This window comes from Quercus robur, chromosome 10 (genome assembly GCF_932294415.1).
Source record: "Quercus robur chromosome 10, dhQueRobu3.1, whole genome shotgun sequence".
Taxonomy (NCBI): domain Eukaryota; kingdom Viridiplantae; phylum Streptophyta; class Magnoliopsida; order Fagales; family Fagaceae; genus Quercus; species Quercus robur.
Window position 1 is genome coordinate 19,268,575 of NC_065543.1, and position 13,717 is coordinate 19,282,291.

Here is a 13,717-nt window from a genome sequence, read left to right on the forward strand (position 1 = left end):
AAATTATTCACAAGAAGGCAAATGGGAGACAAATGAAAAATGACCAGACTATAAATGACTTCCCCTCCATAACTTCAAGAGTTAGAGACCGTTGTTAAAAGAAAATAAAACTTGAATTACATTTTTCATTATGATTGAATCTATTCAATCGAACATATAAGTTAGGAAGTAGCGCTTTTACCTACCTCATGTTTACTCTGTTAGCAATTGTCAAAATTTTTGCACATCTAAATCTTGAGAAAAAGGTGAAACTTTATCCATCTAATCTATATATTACTAAAAGCTGAAGCGTGGCATTTATTGTTGCTGAACTCCTATTGCGCCACCTCATCACCACGTCATTCGCCACATAATTATTATTTATAATTTATTCCTTTTTAAAAAAAAATATATAAATAGATTATTGACTTTACATATTCATCTTTGTCGGTTTTAACATCTATATATATTTCTTTTTTATTTTCAATTTTCCTATAATTTTTTTTTACATTCACTTATTTTTTAAATATTTACATTTTCTTCAACCTTTCTTCTTCCCTTACCTTTTCATCTCCCCACTACCCTCTACTTTAATATTGTTATTCATCTTTCCCTATCATCTTCCTTTATTTGTCTTTTCTTATCCCTTCCCTCTTACCATAAATTTGTCACTCTTTTCCATTATTTGCATAGTTTTCTCTCACAAAAAGATTCTCTCTCTCTCTCTCTCTCTCTCTCTCTCTCTCTCTCTCTCTCTCAATGTTTTGGTGGATTTTTTTTTTTTTTTACATCTCTACTTTAGGTTGATAAATTTTTGTGTTTTTAAGAACTCTAATTTAGGTTGATACGATTTATTTTTATATTTTAAGTTATTATTATTTTTTTGTTCTTTGATTGTTACATTTTATCTGATTACATTATAAAAAATTATAGATAGTAGATAAAAATAAAATAGTATTCCATTACATACCATAATTTGGATAATTTAGTGTTTATTGTTATATCTTTTAATTTTTCTTATTTTTTCTTCTCTTCTATTTTACTCAATATTGAAATTCAACCACATCCTCCTTATCATTAAATTATTTATATTTTCTCTCTCTCTCTTTTTGTTTAAAAAAATAAAAAATGTAATTTTTTATTGTGCTTATCAAATTGTACTCAATTTTTTTAACATTTACACTTTCTCCAACCTTTCTCCTTCTCTTTACCTTTTCATCTCCCCAAACATTCTACCTTGATATCACTCTTCCTCTTTTCTTTTATCCTCTTTTATTTTGTTTCTTTTTATTATCATCCTCTTAGTATAAATTTGTTATTCACTCTTCCATTCTTTACATAATTTTCTCTCACAAAAAAGTGGTTATTTCCCACTCTTTCTCCCTCAATTTTTTGGTGGATTTTTATTTTTATTTTTCTTGCATCTCTATTTTAGCTTGATAAAGTTTTGTATTCTTTAGAACTCTATTTTGGTTGATGGGATTTAGTTTTGTGTTTTAAGTTTTTTTATTTATTTTTTTTATGACTTTGATTGTTAAATATTATCATATTGCATTATAAATAAATAAAAATAGTATATAAGAATGTACTATTATTATATTACATAGAATTATTTGGATAAGTTAGTGTTTATTGTTATGTATTTTATTTTTACTTTTTTTTCTCTTATCAGTTTATTTAACATTTAAATTCAACCACATCCCCCATTAAATAAAAAAAAAAAATTTAAAAACCTTTGACATACCACTAACATAACTATATCTATAACTATTTAAGCCATCTATGATATCTATTTCTTATTAATAACCATAAAATTTACAACTAGCAAGGGAACATACAAAGTAATAAAGAATAAATGAAGGAAGAAAAAAAAATGAAATCAAACGTCAATTAATAACTGTTATTTGGAAAATAAAAAGGATGTAAAGAGGAGTAAGAAATAAAATAGAGATGGCTATATAGAGGACATTAAAAACTTTATAGTGTAATAAAATTAACAATTAAATATAATAATACAAAATTTAAACTTAAAACTAATCACACTCTAACTAGGGAAATTATATATATATATATATATATATATATATAATCATAATCTTCATACACCATGACTTAAAAAAAAATTATTGAATATATGATAATGTCTATTTTCTGTCTATTTTATACAAATCATCAACCAATAAATATATGATAATGGTAAAAAATGTTATAGATAAGATTATGAAAAATATGATAAAATTATTATTTTTTATTTTAAACTCTTTATAAAGTCTAGGGACTAAAATAGTATTTTATTTAAAAAATTATCACGCGCAACGCGCGAGTCTGCGACTAGTGATTTATAATAATGACGTCTTGACTCCATTATGGCTTAGAAAAAATGGGACTTTACTTACAGGTGTGTCTTTCCTAATTACTAATTGCACAATTTGCACCTTTATATTTAACGGTATAATTTAACATAGGGTCATGCTTAGCATTTCCCTTTAACATATATCAGACATGGAAAATTTTTAATGCTTTGAGAGCAATGCTCTCTCATTTCACTTGAATGATGAGTTCCACAATAAATTTAAGTAACGAAATCCACTGTTATGTATAGTAAGAAAGAAGTGCTCTTAGTGTATATATTGAGTAAGTGCTCAAAGAATAGGGCTAAGACAAGTGTTATCCAACCCAGACCCAAACCCAAACCCAACAAAATCGACCAACCAGAAGTCATTTGAATTGAAAACTGCTTGATTTGAGCAATGCGGAGGTCGACGACGGGTGTACTGTAGAGCATCTAAATCGATCAACAGCAATTTGAGTGGCAATCTTTCCCTTATGAAAAATCCTCTCCAATTGACCCATCAATCCTTGTTGTCGTTCACCCTTCTCCACCTTCTTGTTGTTCTTTAACATTAAGATCTTACCAGATGCAACAAAGATTTCACCAAATTTATTGAGATCTCTATCAGGTTTGATGAGATATCCACCAAATCTGACGAAATCTTCCCCAAATCTAACATACCATCGATAAGGAGGATGGCAACTTCAATCAAACTGACCTTAAAAATTTGAAGGTAAATGGTGGGTTGGTAGACAATCTGACCGAACTCTATCCATAGCCATTCCTAGCCGAAACATATAAAGTGTCACGTTTTAACCAAATATTAGTATATTAGAATGGAGATCCTCCAATACTTTCACTAACTTCACTAATAGAGTTTTAAATTTTCTAATTATTAACTATTAAATGAGTTATCTAAACTTTGAGCCGTCAACAATAATTTGAATAAGTTTCAAGAGAGTACACATAAATGCTTGTTTTTATGTGGATGACTTGACCAAATTTAACCTATTTATTAACAATATATTATTAATATTTTGAAAACTAACTTGAAAAATTATTATTTTTGAACAATAATCCATCTCCCAATTAAGCAATTACACTCTTTCGATCCAAAAGCACTACAACTTATACCATTTCGTCAACAATCTTATATACATGCAAATCCACAGAAACTAATACGTTGAATCAAACATCATCTTACTATTATAACCAGCAGGGACGGATCCACTTGGATCAACTCAAAACTGTAAACAACACCCCCCCCCCCCCCTCAACACCTCCCTTTATTTTTTTTTTAAGGATTCATATTTAAAATTTGAAGTTTATATTTCCGAAACTAACCCTCTCTCAATAATAGAATCGAAAAAATATAAATAGCCGACTAGCCCATAGTGTAGTCTCTCCTATACATGAAATTATAGAGTCCTCTGATAGATCACGTCATTTGTCTACCATTCCATTAAAAGACTCTCACTTGTTTAAAATTGTTGAGTCAGTAATTAATTTCTGTTTAAAAAAATTTTCTAACTCAGCAATTTTAAACAGGTGGAAGTTTTTTAGTAGAATGGTGGACCACATCACTTGTCCACCATGTGGATCTGATGAAGTGTAAACTCGTCAATCGTAGTAGGCAGATGGAACTCCCCGTCAGCACCTGTGTATCTTCAAAAAGGGGTCACCGGTGTGGTGCCTGCCACAACGCCTCCGATGCCAAAGTTAGAATAATAAAGCAATTCACAGAACTATAAAGTAATAGGTATTTTCTTAGAGTCTCGGTATCTATGTACCTTATACTGCCAATGTAAGGACTTTATATATGTGATCTTGACTGCTAGCCGTTGGGGTGTTAATGCCTCTCTTTTGTAACGCCTCCAGCCCAATTATGGGGTTTTTATTAGGCTCCAACGGTCTGTTTTGCTGGTTTCGTAACTGTCCAGGTAACTTGTTGGCACCATTGAATGACTTTCCTTTCCTCGTCGGTGATGGCTTGTTCGTCGTCAGAGGTGACCTCGTCACTAGGTTGACCTCGTCAAGGTAATGTGTTCTCGTCATTCCCATTAGTTGCCCCCCAAGTTCTGTGGTCGTCAGTGATGTGTCATGAGGGCCATAGAAGGTGAAAGGTTTCTTTTCCTGAGTTGTTTGTGACGCTTGGGGTTTCGTTTCGAATTTAATGTATGATGGCAGCGCAGTATGGAACGTGGCCACGTGGCACGTGCTGATTTGAGGGTATTGATGGCATAACCCTTGGGTTTCCCGCTACTTTTCAGTTTCCTTGGATTTTTGGTTTCAAAAACCTTTCTTTTTCCTTCACTCTGATTTTTCTTTCTTTTCCTGCTCCGAGTGTTTGTCTCTTTTGCTTGTTTCTACGATTATTCCGATTCTGCTCCGGTGACTTTGACCTTGCTCCAGCGACGATTTTCTCCGGCCTCGACTGTTTGGCTTTTCAAGGTACGCTACTTCTTCGATTTTTCTTAGATTTTTTCTTCATGGCCCCCTTATAAATTCCTGATTTTTCCTTTGTCTTTTACTTTTGTTGTTTTTGTGTTTGTTATGTGGGCATTTAGGATTGGGTATCCCTTTTCATGGTTAGTTCTTCTGAGGTTTGGGTAGTTTGCCCCTCAGTTTCTTTCTTTTTTGCTCGCTTAGGGGTGGCTTTGGGTGTTTCCGGGGACTTTTTTCCTTTGATTGGGGACTATCTTTTTGAAGGTAGTGGGTTGAGTGTGGTTCTAGGGGAGCTATCTCCAATTTTAGGCCGGTCACTAGCTTGGTTTGAGAGAGAGACGAGGAGGATGTCGGAGGTGAGATCTAGTGAATTAGACACTGGGTTGTCGTCTAGTGGCGGCCCGGTCGAGGATGATATAGCCGTTTCCACCCCTCGTCAGGTTAGGGCTTTTTACGCTCTTAATGAGGAGTGTGGGCTGGACGCTGACACAGTGGCTAGGTTTAAGGATAGGTTCCAGTTTCCTGCGCGGGTCCGCGTTCGTCGGCCTGGTCCTGAGGATCGGGCCTGCCACTTCTTTCTTGGTGAAGTATGCTTCTACGAGGCTGCTTTCACTTCTGGACTTAGGCTACCCGTCCATCCTTTGGTGATGGAGCTCCTGGATCACTTTGGCATTGCCCCCGGGAAACTCATGCCTAACTCCTGGAGGATAGTTATCAATTGTATGGAGATTTGGCTGGCTGCCAACGAAGATATATCAAAGTGAGTGAGCTCGTCCACATCTACCGTTTAAAGGAATCGAAAGAGTATGGGTAATATGAACTAGTCCCTTGGACGAGGGGGACTAGAATCATTAAGGGTTTAGCCTCGTCATTCAGGTACTAGAAGTCACGCTTCATTTTCGTGTCTGGGGATGACTTTGAGACCCCTTCTAGCGAGGCTTAGGGTGATATCCCAAGGTTACTTCGTCGGTGGGGAACCCCAAACTTAGGTGCGTCCATGTTTCTTCTCGTCTGTTTATTTTCATCTTGCATGTTTGGTCGTCACTAACCACTTGTTCACTTTCTTTTGTAGTTAAAAAACGCCCCAAATTGAAGAGCAAATACCAGGGTCGTGTTAAGAAGGCAATCGAATACGCAAAGTCAATTGAGAGTTGGGGCGATCTTCTTGACCCATGGACACTTGCTTTCTACTGCTTAGGCCCGAATCCATCTCCTTACGTTTTGCGCAGCATTAACATCGAGGAGAAGAAGAGTAAATGTTTACCTCGTCAGTACTGACCTTCACTTGCGTACTTTGGGTTTCTTAGTCTTTTTATTTATTTTTTTTTTTATTTTAGAGATGACGAACAAGTTCAACAAAGATATGTACGCCAAGATGAGGGCCAAGAAGGACGAACCCTTGGCTAATATTGGCAAAAAGGGAGTTCGTATTACGGGGAAGGATTCGTTTGTCCTCCCCTCTGTAGATGCCACTCCCATCGTCTCGGGAGTTGAGAGTCTACGGGTGGCTTCGCCGGCCACTTCAGTTGAGGAGATCCCTACCCCGTCATCAAAGAGGCCAAGACTGTCAGCCAAAGACAAAGAGAAGGAGAGAGTTGGCTCGTCCGTCTTTAATGACGAAGGTGTGGCTGTGGAGCGGGCACATAACGTTGTGAGGGCTAAAGACCTTAAGGTCTTTTCTGGAGTGCCTATCAATGTGGTTACAAGTCAGCACGTTCATAAGATTGTGCAGGTAAGGCTGTTTATGCGTTTTCCTTGGTTTCTTTTCACATCAATTTCCCCATTCTTTTTTTTTTTTTTTTTTTTTACTGACGCACTTATCTTGCTTCGTCAGGTGTTGGGGGAGAGCCTTCACCTTGCTTCTGAGTGTCTCACTCAAGAGGCTAAGGTGGCTTCTTTGACGTCCAGGATGGAGGCTCTGGAGAAGGAGAACTCGACACTGAAAAAGGACCTCATAGAGTCGATGGACAAGGCTGCCACATTGAAGGAGAAAGTCAAGGCTCTGAATTCCGACCTTAGGGTCGAGCGTCAGCTGAATCTGGAGAAGGACGACTAGCTTCAGGCGGCAAAGGAGAAGTTGAAGACGATCGCTGCTAGGTCCGTCAAGGCCTTTCAGCAAACTGAGGAGTATTCCACAGTACTCTTCAGCTGGTACTTCAAGGGCTTCGAGCTCTTTCCCAGGTACCTCGTCAAGCACCCTACAGGGGTTGATCTGCCGAATTTGGATCTAGAAGTGGTAGATCAAGAGATGGCTGCTGACGAGGCTGCCCAGTCTTCTGCACCTGAAGGTGACGCCCCTGCTGCTGATGACGCCCCTATTGCTGAGAATGTTCCCGCTGCTGCTGACGATCCCGTTACTGACGCTCCAGACACCCGAACCTGATACTTAGGAAAAATTTATCTTTTATATTTGCCCGTTGTGTTTTGGGCCTTTTTGGAGATGTATATATATATATATATATATATTTTTTTTTTTTTTTCTATTTTCAAAACAATGTCTCTTGGCCTTCCGTTTTATGGGTCTGTAGGAAGAACAAGGATAATTGCCCCCTGTTTTTGGGCTTTTTATGATTTAGTACTTACCTGTTTTTGTGGCTATGCTCCTGTCTATGACCATGCATATGTTTGTGATTTAGCATAAACTTCTTAGCATACCTTGTACTTAGCTGGTACTTAGCGTAAATTTCTTTAGCCGTGATTTGCTCGTCATTCTTTATCCTTGATGAGGGTTTTTGTCCTTCTTCTTTTTCTCCTTGTTCTTTCTCTTGCGGGTTCGTCAGTATCCTGAGTTCGTCGAGTGGGACTTTGCCATTTGCGTAGGCTTTAGGATTATGTTTACGTCACCAGCACGTTCTGGGGACATTCACTTTCTTTTGGGCCTTCATGAGTGACTTACATCCGTTAAAGCGGAATCTTATTACTTGGCCACTTTTTGGTGACTTACATCCGGTTAAGGAATCTCGTCACTTCTGGATTCGTCAGTGATTTACATCCGTCTTGGCGGAATCTTATCACTTGGCCATTTTTTGGTGACTTACATCCGTCAAAGCGGAATCTTATTACTTAGCCACTTTTTGGTGACTTACATCCGGTTAAGGAATCTCGTCACTTCTGGATTCGTCAATGATTTACATCCGTCTTTGCGGAATTTTATCACTTGGCCATTTTTTGGTGACTTACATCCGGTTAAGGAATCTCGTCACTTCGGGATTCGTCAGTGATTTACATCCGTCTTGGCGGAATCTTATCACTTAGCTTTCACATATTTTGTACCCGTTATAAGGGTCGTTAGTAACTTACATCCGTCAAGGCGGAATCTTGTTACTTTAGTTTGCCTTATACCCGTTGGCGTTGTCGTCAGTAACTTACATCCGTCAAGGCGGAATCTTGTTACGTTAGTTCGTCTTACAATTGGCTAGACCTGTTTGCATAAAGACATCAGAGAATAAAGTTTTTTTATTAAATTCAGGAGTGACTGCATTTGTCTATTACATCTACTGGTGGTACTTTTTTAAATGCTCAATGTTCCATGGTGGAGGGAGCCTTTGTCCGTCCATGGTTTCCAAGTGATAACTTCCTTGTCTTGAGTAATGAATGACTCAGTAAGGACCTTCTCACGTAGGACCCAGCTTTCCCTGGGTAGGGTCTTTAGTTGCTGTGGTGGTCCTGCGTAGGACGAGGTCTCCTATGTCCAGTCGTCTAAGTTTGACCCTCTTATCGTAGTATTCGGCCATCTTTTTCTGATACTTCATCATCGTGCTGGATGTGTTGTCTCTTACTTCGTACAGACAATCCAGGTTAAGTCGCAGTTCGTCGTCGTTGATCCCTTCGTTGAAAGTTCCTCGTCTGATGCTCGTTACCCCCACTTCGACTGGGATTACTGCTTCTGTGCCATAGGTAATCCTGAAGGGGGTTTCTCCTGTTGAGGTTCTGGCAGTGGTTCTGTAGGCCCACAGGACATTTGGTAGTTTTTCTGGCCAGGCACCCTTCGCATCATCTAGTCTGGTCTTGATAATCTTGAGCAGCGTCCGGTTCGTCACTTCCGTTTGCCCGTTTGCCTGAGGATGCCCTGGGGACGAGAACTGATTCTTGATCCCAAGGTTTGAACAGAATCCCCTGAAGCCTTGGCTGTCGAACTGCCTCCCATTATCTGATATGATCGTCAAGGGAATCCCGAACCTGCAGATTATATTCTTCCACACAAAGCTCTGGATCCGAGCCTCAGTGATCGTTGCTAGGGCCTCTGCTTCAACCCATTTCGTGAAATAATCAATAGTAACAAGTAGGAACTTTACCTGACCTTTACCTTGGGGCAGAGGACTGACGATGTCAATTCCCCACTGTGCAAATGGCCATGGGGAAGCTATAGTCGTCATTCTCTCTGCTGGAAGCCGTTGCACATTTTCGTATCGCTGGCATTTGTCGCACCTCTTGACGATCTCAACAGCATCCACCTGCATGATTAGCCAAAAATATCCTACTCGTACTACCTTGTTCACCAGGGATCTTGAGCCAGCGTGGTCACCGCAAATTCCTCTGTGGACTTCTTCCAGGATGTATCTAGCCTCTTCCTCGTCGACGCACTTCAAGTAAGGCATAGAGAAGCCTCTCTTGTACAAGGCGTCATTCAGGATCGTGAACCTGGCCGCCCTCTTCTTGATCTTTTTAGCTTCTTCGATGTTCTGAGGGAGGCGTCCGTCTTAGAGGTAGGATATTATAGGCGTCATCCAGCTGTCTATGCTCTGGATGGTGAATGTTGCAATTTCTTCGATACTAGGGTGTTTCTGGACTTCTACCGTCAGATTTGTGCTAATCTTCCCTTCTTCTGATGACGCTAGCTTCGATACTTCGTCAGCTCCCATATTCTGACTTCTTGGGATCTGCACGAACTCCACTATGTCAAACTCCTGAGTTAGATGTTTCGTCAGCTTGAGGTATTTCTGCATCCTTTCTTCCTTTGCTTCGTACTCTCCCCTAATTTGCCCGATCACTAGCTTTGAATCACTTTGGATCAACAAGTTTTTAGCACCAAGTGCCTTTCCAAGCCTCAGTCTCGTCAGTATCCCCTCGTATTCAGTTTTGTTGTTGGTGGCTGGGAACTTTAGTTGGTCCCCATATTTCAGTACTTCTCCGTTAGGGGTGGTTATGACGACCCCTACTCCCCCCTTCCTCTGGGCTGACGAACCATCAGTTTGTATCGTCCATCTGTCTACCTCGTCGATAATCTTATCCTCGTCTGGAAGAGTGAACTCTGCGATGAAGTCCGCCAGAGCTTGCACCTTGATCGCTGTTCTGGGATGGTACTCGATGTCAAATTGACTAAGTTCAATTGCCCACTGGACCATCCTGCCTGCTGCTTCGGGCTTGTTCATTGATTTCTTTATTGGTTGGTCCGTCATTACAAGAATGGGATTTGCCTGGAAGTATTGCCTTAGCTTGCGCGAGGCTACTACTAGCGCAAATGCAATCTTTTCGATCCTTGGGTATCTGGCCTCAGCTCCTTGGAAGGCTTGGTTGACGTAGTAAACCGGGAGCTGTTTCTTACCCTCTTCTCTGATCAGGGCTACACTTACTGCCAAGGCTGACACAGCCAGGTATAAGTATAGGTTTTCCCCTTCTTTGGACGGGCTTAGGAGAGGTGGACTGCTCAGGTAACGCTTTAATTCTTGGAACGCCACTTCGCACTCGTCGGTCCAGGCAAAAGCCTGCTTCAAAGTCTTGAAAAAGGGCAGGCATTTGTCTGTAGCCCTAGAGACGAACTGTCACGACCCAAATCCATGGAACATGAATTTAGATACATGACTAACTTGCTAATCTTACATGACTTATCAAGCATAATTAATCCAAAATAATTCAATACTCCAAAGAAACAGTACTTTTAAAAATCTCTTACAAAAAAATCTAAACTCCACAAACGAAAAATTAATCTCCACCATAACAAAAACATGAATTACAAATTAAGGGTAACTAAAATCCTTTAAGGCTTCAAGTAATACTAACGTTGCCTAAAACTCCCACGCTCTACCTTGCACCTTACGAAGCAATCCAAAGGTTCTGTTCCCCCAACTAAACTTTAATCTGAAAATTGTAATTGATGGGGTGAGCCACACATCTAGTAAGCAATTATACATAATATACAACAGAATAGAGTCAAGCAAAGCACGAGTTTGATTTCACAATTTCACTCAAAATATTCGATAAAGTTTTTCCAAACATATAAAGAACCACTAAACACATGTATATAATCAAATCTTAAAGTTATTCGAAAACACATATAGATAATTGATCAGAGCACAGTGTCACATATACACATCACATATTCTCACATACAATCCTGTGAGCGGATACCAACATCTAACCCCTGTTGGTAAGGGATCAACACATATTCTCACATACAATCCTGTGAGTGGATTTACACACATATCTGATATATCTGATCAATTCTAAAAACACTTATTTTAAGTCACATATCACGAAGCAAAGTTTATACAAAATAAAATAATTTACTTGATATTAACAATTTATTTTCAAATACAGAGGCATATCAAAGATCACAATATTGAATAGAATATAAATCAAAGGATGCTTGACTCTCTTGGGAAACGAATAGCGACTGAGGAGTTTATGTAAATATATTACAATTCTTGAGTAAATATGAAAATTAAATTTGCTAAAAGAAACATTTTAAATACCATTTGGAGAATAGGAATATAACCTTGAAATCACTTGGTTTTAACAAATTTAAAGAACAAACACCATTTTGGAAACTTACATTGAAACTCAATTATTTTCTAAAAAGAGTTTAGTTTAGAAATCATCTTTTAAATGAGATTCGGACATTCAAAACATTAATTAAAATTCGAAATTTCTCTTTTAATGATATAAAAATGCTTTCAATAAACTTTAGGAAACTTTAACTTAAAAATATGACTTTTGAAAAAAAACTTGACATCTAAGAACCTAAATGACAAAACTTGTACATATTTTGCATAATTACTTACCTCTCTTGCTAATACTTCTGAACACAGTTGAACACTTTAATCTTCCGTAAGCTCTAAACAAAAGAATGCTTTAATCAGTAAGCATGAAATCTAATCCTTTCCTACTGTCCTACAGAAATCAGGTATGAAAACTACTTTCATATATACCATTGAATTAAGCAATTTATTATTCCTTATCAAAGTCCCACCGCAACAATATATCCCCAAAACTAATCTGTACTAAAGGAGTTCAAACAAATCTTTATAACCACAATTGATATTCTAGGCCAATTATGCTTCCTTGCATTGGGTCAAATCTCGTATTACCATTAGAGAAGCAGTAGCCGAAATATTCTAGACCTTAGATTAAACATTCCCATTGAAAGCGTAAGGATATAGAGCCACCTTTAAAATTAAAAGTTATAATCTTGAAGTCTGTAGGCAACTTAATGAGATCATGTACTGACCATTAAAGATTTAATCATATATATATATATATATATATCATGCTTTGTTAGACCCAAGGTCCTCGATTTCAACAGGTAACCAATATTAAATACAAAACTACCATAAACTTAGGAGTATAACAATCGGATCTCTTCGTGAATAACGCCTAAATATATAACCTTCGTTCATGAATACATGGTGTGGCAAGCTTTGGATTTAATATATCTATCCTAATGAAAACGTAAAAAGCCATCTACATGAATTGAGATTTAAAACCATGACTTTTGTTCTTGAATACAAACCGTAGGCAACTAACTTAGTAATGTAAATCGTATTCTAGGAAAATACCCCTTTTAACAATCTACACACCACTAACATTTCCATGATAAAATTCTAAACCTTTAATTCTTGTTTCTAACAGTGAGAAAATCATACCTGGAACAATTGGTTGCCTCTTCAAATGTATCTCTTCTAAACTCCAAGGAAAAACCTCTTAGCCTCTTTGATAAAACCCTAGCCTCCTTAGTGATGAAACTCTTCTTATCCCAAAACCCTAATTATTTTTCCTCCAACTTATATTTTAACACAAAAGAGATGTGGGCTTGGTGGGGTAGTGGGCTGGATTTTAAAACCCACTTGAACTTATCACTTTATTTTGCAAGGAGTCCATAAAACATCTTCCTCTTTTCCTTTTTATTTATTTATTTTAATTGCCCCACTAAATCGTATACACTAAAACTTTAATTTTTTCATCTATTTGTAGCACCACAAAATTGTTGACTCCCATCTTACTGTGCACACACATATGGTACCTCAACTCTATATTAAAATTGACAAGGTACAGTGATAATCATAAAATCAAAATTTGGGGTATTACACGAACCTGTTTAAAGCCGCTATCCTTCCTGTGAGTTTTTGAACGTCCTTGACGGTTTTGGGTGAGGCCATGTCGACGATGGCTCGTACTTTCTCTGAGTTTGCTTCTATTCCTCTCTGGGACACCATGAATCCCAGGAATTTTCCTGAGGCAACCCCAAAAACACACTTACTTGGATTCAACCTCATCTGGTGTTTTTTGAGGGTTGCAAATGTTTCCCTCAAGTCGTCCAGATGTGTGAGCTCTTCCTTGCTCTTGACGAGAATATCGTCCACGTATACCTCCATGTTCCTGTCAATTTGTTGACTGAACATTTTGTTCACCAATCTCTGATACGTAGCTCCAGCATTTTTCAACCCAAAAGGCATTACTTTGTAATAGTAGAGTCCTTGACTTGTGATGAAGGCGGTCTTCTCCTGGTCTTCCTCAGCCATCTTTATCTGGTTGTACCCTGAGAAGGCGTCCATGAATGTCAGTAACTTGTGCCCGGCTGTGGAGTCCACGAGCTGGTCTATTCTTGGTAGAGGGAAGCTGTCCTTTGGGCATGCCTTATTCAGGTCGGTGAAGTCTATGCATATCCTCCATTTCCCGTTTGCTTTCTTTACCAGGACGACGTTTGCGAGCCATTCAGGATAATACACCTCCCGGATGAATCCA

General features: G+C 38.3%; 1 long non-coding RNA gene across 1 annotated transcript; it reads right to left on the reverse strand.

Annotated features, from left to right (window-relative positions):
* Positions 1-10,519: 10,519 nt before the first annotated feature.
* On the reverse strand, positions 10,520-12,830 carry LOC126703540 (uncharacterized). Its single transcript, XR_007648120.1, has 3 exons — positions 12,619-12,830; positions 11,758-11,810; positions 10,520-10,834 (listed from the first exon to the last, which is right to left on the reverse strand). It is a non-coding gene; the product is annotated as an uncharacterized LOC126703540 (long non-coding RNA).
* Positions 12,831-13,717: the final 887 nt, after the last annotated feature.